The following is a 7,182-nucleotide window of genomic DNA, read 5'->3' as shown; positions in this document are numbered from 1 at the left end:
CGTTAAATTAGATAAGGGCCCAACGAAGGTTCCCATTCGCCCTCGCTAGATGTAAAGATCACACTGCGTCACTGTACAACAGCCGGTCACCCAATTTGTCCATTAATTCGTAAAGTTCTAGATGGGCATGAGCTGTTGTGAAAGCCGCAAGAAAGATGTTGATGTCGCGAGTCTGCCCCCCTTTACCATCCACATAACACCACTGAATTAGAGCCACGCTGTCTGAAACGAAGGAAAAGTGTTGAACATTATAACCGTCACCGAATATGTGCTGTGTAAATTGTTCCGGGTCCAAAATTAACTCCGTACACGGCAAGTTTTCACGCATGGAGAAACGACCCCAAAGTGAGTTCAGCAGAAGTTTGTTAATAGAACGGCGTGCTGGGTTGCGACTTATCTTACCAGCGTCCATCTTAATCCCCTCTTTCTCAAAGTAGTCTGAGATGTAGGATTCCTTGTCTGCGTCCGTCATAACATGTGCGGGGAAACCGCTGGCCTCTGTTTATATTGTAAAAATGTTTTAACAATCATAAAACAAAGTTTGACCGTTGTGGAAAATGCCACACCTCGTCCACGTTTGTTACAATATAACCCATCTCCACACCTTTCAACAGCTCTATGCTGAACCAACACCCTGAAATAGCTCTTTCCTCATCAGTATGACGACATGGGTCTGTCTGATTCTGATGTTCGGCACATGTACGATAAAGTGGAAACAAGCTTACCACCGGTCCTATAGGGAAGGACAGGGTGAAGCAGTTTTCGTGGTGGCAGTACTGTAGCCTTGACAAACCCATAATAATTTAAGAGGTTCAAAATCCTTGAAAATTATTTGCGGATGCCCTATGGGGTAACTTTTTTGGCCCGGCAAAAGGGGTACAAACTTGTAAAGTCGACATATTGTATTTTTTCACTATTGTCGGCTTTGTGATACAATTTGTACACGTTAGTGCGACCACCAAATAGTGTGTTGCACGATTTCAATCATTCAGGATGTGTGCAAGTGGAAATAAATGCCATTATAGCGACATCGTTCTGTTTAGCATTATTCCAATCACATTCCCACATCACCTCAACATCGAGACCATACGCCTTTTCCAAAATTTCGACCTGATCATCAAACTGTCTTCTGAGCAAACTGTACGGCACTTTTGATAATGGATGCAAATGGTTTGGGTTATAACGACATTCATGCCCGTGAAACATGCATCCGTTGAATTCGAAACCGTATTTGACACCATCCTTTTCATAATAACCATTGAGATGATATTTTACAATCACCATCTCTCCATGATTTAAAGTGTGTTAAAATGTTCACACGCATGTTTTGACATTCAAGCCATTCAATGGAAACGGCTGAGTACGTCTTGTTCTGATTTGTGTATGCATCGTTATGGGTCAGAGCTAGTGTGTCTTTTGCTAAGTAGTGGGTTTTATACACGGCCATGCAGCATGCTGCTGAAGTGGTTTATCTGAATGGGTCGAGTTTGGTACATTGTATGAATTCGTCACAGTACTTCATGCATGCCTCACGGAGCAAAACTACATCGTTCTTGCCGTACATGGCGAGCTCTTTTTTTAAATCAAAAACCTTACCCGACAACGTAACATACCACTCAAACAGAGCCCTCTTTGCTTTGTCAGACATTGTCTCATAGCCGAAGAAATGCTCGTCAGGGTATGGGCCTACGTAGTCTTCATTTTCTATTCTATTGAACAGATGTGGAAAGTGAGCTCTCAGCACAGGTTAACACGGCAGATGTCATGGACAGACACATAGGGATGAAAGAGTAGCTATCGATGAAATGTTGCTTGAATGTCTTATCATACATTAAAATGCATAGTAATTTGGAGCGTTAGCCCTGCTTTTGCAAAATATTCTGATAGTATAAAATTGTCAAACCCTGAAGCGCTGTGTGCAACCCATGTGTAAACCTAATAATGAGGCTCTCTAAACTTTTTAACAAGTTGATCTATACAGTCTGTACCAGCGGCTGTGAACTCTTCCCCTTTAAATGTAATGGCGCATACGAAATTTGTAACGCGTTTACCGTCTGTGTGTTGTGTCTCACAATCATAAATGTATTTGTCGCTAGGTGGTTCCATTTTCATCGGTTGTATGAAACATTGGTGTACTCAGTCATTAACCAATTCAGCTTTACAATGGACACAGTGTTCTGCAGGGCACACGTTTTTGGGTGCGGCTCCGTTGACGTGATATCGCCCATTACATTTCTGACAGTATTTAGTGACATCACACTGAACGTACTGTTGTCCTGTTTGCATTTGTTTATGCACATTGTAACAGTAGGCTGATCTGCAGTACCGCAAACAATCGTGACATTGCCTCGTTTTGCCAACGTATTTATGACAATCAGGTGCATTACATACATCGCAAATGTATTTACATCTGTGGTCTCTACAGCTAGTAAAACCATGATAGCAGTATTCGCACACATACGGTGTACCAATGAATGCTTTTAGGTTCTTAATCAAGAAATAATGTTCGTTGTGTAGATACAAGAACACAGTCTTATTATGAGGCTTGTCATTGTTCGTAAAGTATTCCAACAGACCAGAAGATGTTCTATGGAACACCACTATTTTAACAAGTAACAACTGTTCAAACCGTGTGATGTCATTAAACCCTATCTTTTGCTGTGATGAATACCCTGCAGTTTTCTGTAGAGACGCAGCTAACGACTCCAGATCACTACATGGCGCATGCGGTTGTAGAAAATGGGACAGAGACTGCAAAACAGATTGTTAGATATGTTGTTGAGGCATAACAGATTGATTCTGTTTCTGGCAATCACCTCATTATGAGCTAAATCACGTATCTTTCGATAAGCACCACTGTGTTTACCGCGAGCTATAGACACGTTCAGATCTAGACATTCATCAGCCCTTACGTCAGAATTACTTTGCATAATGTTCTCAAGTTGTTGTGTGAATATGTGCAAATCGCAATCGTTGTCAGGTGACAAGACAGCGTTAACATCAGAGGGTAGACTAGGGCCTCTCACTGTAATGTTGATTAAGCCCCCCATCACCGGCCAGCAGTCTGGAAAACGACACTATTTCAGACATGATATCATGCAGAGAGTGTACGCAGCCAGGTCTGGCGCGGTTATCACACGCATGTTTATACGACGCTGTATCTCCAATCCATTAAATCGGCATCTCGGTACCACCGTATAACCACCAACAGACCCACCCTCTCTTACGACAGACTCAATAGCGGCTTCGGATAACCCAAAATTTGGCTCCAAAGGATTAAACGATTGACTGTCTGACCCCCACCTCACCTGCTGTGAATTTGAATCGCTGTCTAACAACGAATTAAGCATTGGTTCTGTTTGAACCTCAGCCATTGATCTAACACTGCTTAATAAGTCCAACAAAGTATCGGTGGTAGACTGCTGTCTATTCAGATCCTCCATTGTCCGAATTAAACCCTGTAACGTCTCTGTATTGCCACGCTGTTCAAAAGTACACAGACCATCGTTGTCACATCTAAATTTAACTGCTGCTCCCAGATTACACGAGTTTTCACCACACCGCTTTGACATTTTTACATTGAAACAAATCCTAGTTTAAAAAAAAAAAAAAAAAAAAACCAACACTCCTCACATACAGTAAAACAGATACGAACCAGCAAATAAACACACACATAGAAAATACTTATTGTACAACTCACCCGAGTTTCTTGTTTTTAACCAGCTGTGCAAACTGTTTAACAATTTTGTCGTCAGGTGTTGATTGTGATCAACGTGTCGAATCTCCCCAGCAAGAAGCTTCTGGGTTGCTATGATTTGTTTATGTGTGATATGGTTTTGTAATGATTCCACAACACTTTGATTATAAAGACGCTGATTATTTTCTATAATGCCCAGACGGTTCGTATCACATCCACCGAGTCTCTGTTATTGTCTATAACAGTAGCCTCGCGACCAAATGCTTCTTGTTTTGAAGGCAGATCGTCTCCAGGAACCGGGGTAAATACTCAAGCGTGCCACGAATCAAACAGGTCCTGATTCCAGTTCAAACAAGAGTCTATAGCGCTCGGTTCATTCACAGCTGACTCTCTTGGGGGGGGGTTGACCCCACAAAACATTGCTTAGGATACCGGCACGAATTAGGATGATGAAACTTTATATATTTAAAAAAAAAATGTAAAAAAAAAAAATTTTTATACACATGCTACATACCGTCTGTCTATCGTTTACGTTTAGACGTCGCGACACCCGCGCTGTGGACCTGAGCGACTGTTCTACGCTTGGCCTTTCCAGAGCTCGTTGGTATACCGCGTTCAGTAGAAACCGCAGCACTATTTTTGAACTCGGGTGCAGCAATCTTGTTTACAAGATTTGACAAGCCTTGAACAGTAAACAAACGAGCACAATACATAAGAAAACATCTTAAACAGCTTTTAAACATAACAGCTAAATATCTCATTATTACAGATCTTACCCAACACGGGGTTTTCCAACCTGACTCGCGGGACTTCTGTGTTCGACCCTTTGTGCAAAATAAAGTAAAATCATTAAACACATACACGATGCATCATACATAGGATCGTATACTTAAAGAATAACAACGTACATACCGCTTGCCTTGTTCAGAAGATTGATTTCGTCTACGATGTCCGGGATAGACACAATGTCAGCATCACCTGTAGCGTTAGATACCAGTTTTATCCACCACAATAAACCCATAAATACGTTTATAAATAAAAACATTCTTAACAATGTGTAATGATAATAATAAACAAAACACTTACTGTTACGTTAGACGGCCATCTCCTCTTTGAAGTATTCTCCAAAATAAAATATAAAGCTTCAACGGTGCTTTAAAACGAGAATCGACGAATCGCCTAAAATTACACAGCGCTCTGAAACACAGCCGCGATCTTAGAGACTCCTGCGTAACTGACCGACACGGTCACGAATCGTGACGGAGCAGAGATAGGACGGATACAAGTGCAGGATGAACAGTTGTTTATTTGAAAGAGACAGGCAGACAAATCCAAAACGTAATCCATAAACATGCAAGAGGTCAGGCGACTGGCAAACAGGCATACACGGGGCAAGTCAGGAATCTAGGTCGTGGTCACGGAAAACAGGGTCGATAAACAAAACGAACTATGACGAGGGACTGGAAGCGGATAATCCAGCGCGAATTCACTCTAACCATGGCCCGTGACTATAACTACGCCACACTCTAAACTAACTTTAAAGTATTACTCTTCCGCGTTGTGTACTGGGAGGCGCGCGGTATATATGCGGACATGATCAGCGTCTAAACCGCTAGCAGCTGAGAGCAATTCAGACCCACGTGAAATCCCAGCCAATGACAGAACAGGGAGGAGACATGACAGAAACATAAACAACACACACGTGTCCAGATGTCATCACAGTCAACAACTGAAAAGCAGGTGCTCGCGCATTCGCGCTTAGAGCACGCTGCTTCAAGGGGGAATCGTGACAGACACTCATTATCATAAACAATCTGTAGCATCACACCACGACCCCCCTTGTCATAAAAACTCTTGGTCAGGAAGAAACAAAGGGTCATAAATTAAGCACTCCTAGACAAACGCAGGCCTGACAAGGACGAGGCCATAAATTAGCCCTCAGGTTCTACCGCCATGATTGACATTTTGACAGAATGTACTGGCTACGATGAAAACACGTGTATGGGTGTGTTTAGAGAGAGAGAGAGAGAGAGAGAGAGAGAGAGAGAGAGAGAGAGAGAGAGAGGCGTGTCTGAAAACACGTATGTACGTACATACATTTTTACTTCGTGAGGATCTTTGTTTAGAAGTTATGTACTATATTTACCTCCTAAAGTTTTTATGTGTTTTTTGGAAGCCTAGTAATACGGATTCTTTTTTAAACAGCTCTTTTAATCATTTTTACATCCTAAAGGTTTGTGTTTAGAATGTATGTAATACAAACGATTCTTTTAAACATTTTCTTTTTAAAAAAAGACGCGTTACCTCCTAAACTTTTTATTCAAAGGTAAACCGGGATCCTTAAAAACATAATCAACAATTGTTTTCATTTATTTCACAAAACTAATATTCTACTCATATATGTACAAATTCAAAAATCATGCTTTTCTGACTATGTGTTTACACAAACGAAATAACCACACAGTAACACAAACACATCCCCATATTAAAAACATTATTTCTTTTCAGACGTATCTCACCCCACCAAAAACCAAACTCATTAACATAAACACCTTTTGTTGGGAGGGCGGCTATTTCCCCCCCACACACACACACCTCTCCACAACACCCCCAGACACAAAGGAGCCAGATTGACAGCTGATACACTCGATAGGGTTAACCCTCTCACCACCCCTACAGACCTGCCAGTCAGGGAAGCACAGAGGGTCATAAATTATCAAACACACTACTTTGATTGACAGTTTGACAGAAAGTGTATGATATAACTACTTACATATATGAATGATACATATGTGGTATATATTTTTCATGACACATATATACAAATTGTCATGACCTCATGAAAAAAATAGTCAAAGCATGTCATTTTTCCTAGTTTAAGATTTTTGGGGTCATCTTCCTGCTTGCTTTTGATTACACTCACATAATGTGGCTTCAATTCCTGTTGAAAATATCATAGTTATGAGGTGAATGCACATGAAAGTATAACTAGAACTCATATTTTTCTATGAGCCCTGACTTTATGAACTGAGAGTATGTTAAAAAAAAAAAAGTCATGGCATCCCCCACAATGAATGTGCCACCGACAACAGACAGTAAGTGTTGGCACATTCATTAAGTGGTAATTTTGCTTATTAACTAAGAACTACAGCTTGATATGTTCCTTCAGTAAGTAAAAAATAAACTTCTTGTTGATGAAACTGCAAAACAAATAAATAAATAAAATAAAATGTCTCAAGGTGTCAATTTTGTCCTACCAAAACCAGTTGAACACACACATAATGACCATCTCCGATATTGTGTGCACAAACTTCCAAGGAATGATGTCACATGATTTAAGTCATATTATTTCTATCTGGCAGTTCTACTTCAAAGGCTTCATGGACTTGTTGGTCAATCCACTTGCATTAAAGGGATTATAATTTTAGTATTAACAAATTGTTGTTTTTTTCATTCACCTATGAAGGCCTTGGAATGATATGAAT

At 40.6% G+C, this 7,182-nt stretch overlaps 1 long non-coding RNA gene across 3 annotated transcripts in view; it reads right to left on the bottom strand.

The window, feature by feature from the left end:
• The window catches only part of LOC108274438 (uncharacterized), a 38,354-nt gene extending 33,061 nt beyond the window's left edge, over positions 1-5,293 (bottom strand). For all 3 annotated transcript variants that reach the window (XR_008397824.1, XR_008397826.1, XR_008397825.1), the window contains exons 1-4: positions 4,784-5,293; positions 4,610-4,675; positions 4,474-4,521; positions 4,212-4,379 (exon numbers count right to left, since the gene is read on the bottom strand). This is a non-coding gene — a long non-coding RNA (uncharacterized LOC108274438). The remainder of the gene's footprint in view (positions 1-4,211; positions 4,380-4,473; positions 4,522-4,609; positions 4,676-4,783) is intronic.
• Positions 5,294-7,182: the final 1,889 nt, after the last annotated feature.

The sequence above is a fragment of the Ictalurus punctatus genome, chromosome 14, assembly GCF_001660625.3.
Source record: "Ictalurus punctatus breed USDA103 chromosome 14, Coco_2.0, whole genome shotgun sequence".
NCBI classification, from domain to species: Eukaryota; Metazoa; Chordata; class Actinopteri; order Siluriformes; family Ictaluridae; genus Ictalurus; species Ictalurus punctatus.
This window is presented reverse-complemented; position numbering and strand designations above follow the sequence as displayed.